Consider the following 4,795-nt stretch of genomic DNA (forward strand, 5'->3'; position numbering starts at 1 on the left):
CGACAGAAATGAGAGGAGAGAGGAGGGAGGGATGAGACAAGAGAGAGAGGGAGGGAGAGAGGGGAGAGGAGAGAGAGAGAGAGAGAAACGTGGAAGAGGACAGGAGATGGGAAGAGGAGCAGAGAAAATGAAGAAGCGAGAGGAGGAAGTAGTAGAAGAGGAGGGTCTAGGACGAATGTGAGAGGTAAAGAGGAGAGGGAAGTGGATGAGGAAGAGCAGAGGGTGCAGGGGAGAGAGAGGGATAGAGGTAGAGAAGAGGGAGGGGGAGGCGAGAGGAGGAAGAATGAGAGAGGGAGAGAGGATAGAGGAGAGAGAGGAGAGAGAGAGATGAGACAGAGAGAGAGAGAGAGAAAAGAAAGACATGACATAATAAACAATCATTTTAAGATATTCTCTCAGCTCCAACTAAAAACCACTTCTCATCCTAGAAAAACCACTGCTTGCTTTCCTTCTCCTCGGAAAATCTTGGAATAATTTACTCTTGATTGTTTTCAAAGGAATCTTACGCACATCTGCGAAAGCGGTTTGGATGAGTTTCTTATCTAGAAAAATGTCTTTTTTTAACACTGTCGGAGTCTGTCATCGTTGTAAACGGACTGAGAGAGACTGATGTTGTCGATTAGTAAAGATCACTTTCACAAACGTACGACAAAAAAATGCAGAGTTAGTCGTGGGAAGATCTTTGTGTGTGTGCCATCAGGGTAAACTTTGGCAAGTTGGAGCGAAAAAGATGTGTTGTGGATATATTATAAAGATTTAAAAAAAAAAAATGTTTTGTTTTTAATTTTATATTTTGAGAGATGACTTCGGGATAAATTAAGACAAAGATGTTATTTTTCTATTTTTCACAAAAAAAATTAATTGGTTTTTTATCTTTAAATAAACTTAATTTTGAAGTGTTGTTTGTATGAAAAAAAGTTTGAGGCAATGATGAACTGTGGATAAATTGCCAAGACAAAGAAATGTTTGTTACATTGATACTCCTTTTAAAAAAAAAAAATTATTTTTTCTTTTTTCTTTTGAGAAACTTTTTTCTTTTAATTTTACAATTTAAAAAATAATAATTTGCTATCAATTATAAATTGTTTAAAATGAGAATAAATTAGAAATATTTTATATTAATTAGAAAGAAACTTTATTACACTTCTGCTGTAAACTTAAAATTTTATAATTGACTAAAAATAAGCTACTGGTACTGTATACGAATAAAGACAAACAATTTATTGTTTATATTTTACTGTTATCGATGAGCTTGAAATAAACAACAAAATTATAAAGACAAAAAAGATTTGTTACTTTTGTATATATAAAACAATACATGTATGTCTTTTAAAATTTAAATGAAATTGAGAAAAAAATTAGCTGAGAATAAATTATATAGAAACAAAGGTTTGCTACTTTTGTTTTTACTTTTTAAAAACTATTGCAGTTAATTTTAAATTTATAAAATGAAAAAAAGACAAGTTTGGAATTAATAAAGATAAATTATTGTTACTTTTTCATTTAAAACAACAAATATTATAAAGGTTAAAAATCAGAAAAGATGAGTTAGGACTGAGACAAATGTGGTTTTTTACTTCCACATTTTAAAAGCTACTGCTTTTAAATTTAAATTTTAGAAAAATACAAAAGATTAACAAGTGATCATAGATTATAGAGATGTTTGTTACATTTTTACTATTTAAAATTTTTTGTTTTCAACATTGAATTTAATTTACTTTTAAATTACTGTTATACAACATGTAAGCATTTGAAAAAAAAACAGAAAAAAAACCCCGGCCTTGGTGGCATAGTGGTTTGGCCATCAATCTACAGGCTGGTAGATACAGGGTTTGGATCCCAGTCGAGGCATGGGATTTTTAATCCAGATACCGACTCCAAACCCTGAGTGAGTGCTCCACAAGGCTCAATGGGTAGGTGTAAACCACTTGCACCGACCAGTGATCCATAACAAAGGCCATGGTTTGTGCTATCCTGCCTGTGGGAAGCGCAAATAAAAGATCCCTTGCTGTCATAAAAGAGTAGCCTATGTGGCGACAGCGGGTTTCCTCTAAAAATGTGTGTGGTCCTTAACCATATGTCTGATGCCATATAACCGTAAATAAAATGTGTTGAGTGCGTCGTTAAATAAAACACTTCTTTCTTTCTTTCTTTGAAAAAAAAAATGAACTGAGGAATAAAGAATTAGGACATACAATGGTTTGATACTTTTTAACTTTAAAAAACTACAAAATATATACACATGTATATACGTATATATATATATTGCTTTTAACTTTATATTTTAAAACAGAAAAGATGAGATGCAATAAATTATAAAGACAAACAAATACTTGCTACTTTTTAACTTTTTCTTAAACTTTAAATATAATTTAAGTGTTTTAATGTGTAAAACAAAAAGAGGAATAAGGTTAGCCAAAGAAACAAATACAAACCAGATGCATATTCTTTATTTATTCTTTAAACTTTCTAAAAACTTTGCTGTGAACTTTAACATTTAAAAAACAAAAAATTCACACAATACTAAACTACATGGTCTAGATTTTGTAAACAAATCCTACTAGTATTTTAGAAACAAATACTGCCATGTTTCCTTTTTTCACTTGGTTTTTTTTTTTTACTTTTTCATATTTGTTTTACAATTTATAAAAAAAAAAAAAAAAAAAAATTAAAAAAAAAAAATATATATATATATATATATATTTTGTTTTTTCAAGAATTGATCTCATTACCCTTCACACCTCTGGTGAGCACTCTTGCACTAAGCTGCATCTCACCTCTGCACAAGTACAGATTATGTTGTTAAAGCTAAAGTTCATTTTGCTTAATGACACCACTTTCGCATAGATAAACAGCACATACCACAGCATTTGATATACCAGTCATGGGCTATGGGTTGGAATGGGAAAAAAAAACCAATGGGTCCATGCACTGAGGAAGTTTCAACCCCATAATGAAGTACCTCACATAAGTGCTCTACTGACGGAGGTAAATCCCGCCCCAGATTGTCATTCATTACGAAATAACCAATCAGACTTCATCTTGATGCTCTACAACTGCAGTAAATCTTTGTTGCATAAAATAAAAAACGTTAATCAAATATTTACTTCTGAGATGATTAAATTGTAAACAAATCCTGCAAAAAACAACAACAACAAAACAAAAAGCGTACAAAAAACCTCACAAAACACACACAATAAAATAAAATAAAATAAAACGAAATAGAAAAATAAATTTCATTTTGATTAACACATAAAACAAAACACACCCTCTTATGAATTTCAGTTTAGCAGCAAATAAAACCAAGCCGTCATACTGTGAACATGATCGTTGCAACAACACTCATAGAGACGACCCTTTCATCTCCTAATTAAATCAAACAACAGCCACATGATAACCACAAGACTAACGAAAACAAATCAAGATGTCATTTTCCTGTCCAAACAGCAATCATCATCGGGACATTACATCCAGCCAGGCAGCTCACCACTTCAAAAGATTCTCTGTGAGTCTTTACATGTACCTGCCATTGTTACGATCAAGAGAGGGGAATAGAGGGAGGGAGGGAGGGAGGGAGGGAGGGAGGGAGGGAGAGAGAGAGAGAGAGAGAGAGAGAGAGAGAGAGAGAGAGAGAGAGAGAGAGAGAGAGAGAGAGAGAGAGAAACAGAGAGAAAGAAACAGAGAGAGAGAAAAACACACACAGAGACAGAGACAGAGACAGAGACAGAGAGAGAGAGAGAGAGAGAGAGAGAGAGAGAGAGAGAGAGAGAGAGAGAGAGAAACAGAGATACAGAGACATACAAAGAGAGAAAGAGACACAGAGAGAAAGAGACACAGAAACAGAGAGAGAGAGAGAGAGAGAGAGAGAGAGGGGGGGGGGGAGGGAGAGAAAAACACACAAAGACACAAAGAGAGAGAGAGACAGAGAGAGATATGTATACAGACATATATGTATATGTACCAGAGTCTTAGGTGTGAGAAAATTCAGGGGCCAGAGACTGCAGGCTCTTGGTCAGGTTCAGGTTCCAAGCCCTGATCAAGGGATCCATGGGGCTAAACACCCTGGGTAAAACAGGGTTTTTGTTTGTTGAAGCCCAAAATGGAGATATCTGAAAATCGAGCGAGTGCAGTTTTTAGTAATTATGACGCTTAATGTTGAACCATAAAAGTCGATCATCGGTAGTGATTGTTGGTACAGAACAGAGGGCAGGCTTCATATGCTGTATTGCTACTAGTAGGTAACTAATACAGGGACTCTGCACATAATTCCATTCAGCTCCAAAATACAAATCACTATTATAAAATAGTTTTATTTTTAAAAAGTGTGAGATTGTAGTAGCGTTGCATGAGAGCATGATTTTTCTTACAAATGTGTGAGACTCATGCCAAATGCATGACAGTTGACAGGCATCACACACACACACGCACGCACACATGCACACATGCATGCACACGCATGCGCACACATACACAGGACTAACACAGAGGTGTAAAATGGGTGTTTGGGGAGTCCATTATGCATCCTTACACTTTGCTAATTGGCTGCACAATGTCATGGCTTATGGTTGGTGACGACAAGACCTCTGATGCTTGCCTGATCATTGATGCGATTAACGTGGTTTGTGTGAAACGTTTTAATGTTACACCCCCCCTTCCTGCACTCACCCTCATTTGAACAGCTGCATCATTTCAACTTATTTTCGTGCTCATATCCAATTAAGGTTCAAGCACACCATCCTGGGCACACACCTCAGCTATCTGGGCTGTCTGTCCAGGACATTTGCTTAGTTGTCAA

Source organism: Gigantopelta aegis, chromosome 15, assembly GCF_016097555.1.
Source record: "Gigantopelta aegis isolate Gae_Host chromosome 15, Gae_host_genome, whole genome shotgun sequence".
Classification (NCBI taxonomy): domain Eukaryota; kingdom Metazoa; phylum Mollusca; class Gastropoda; order Neomphalida; family Peltospiridae; genus Gigantopelta; species Gigantopelta aegis.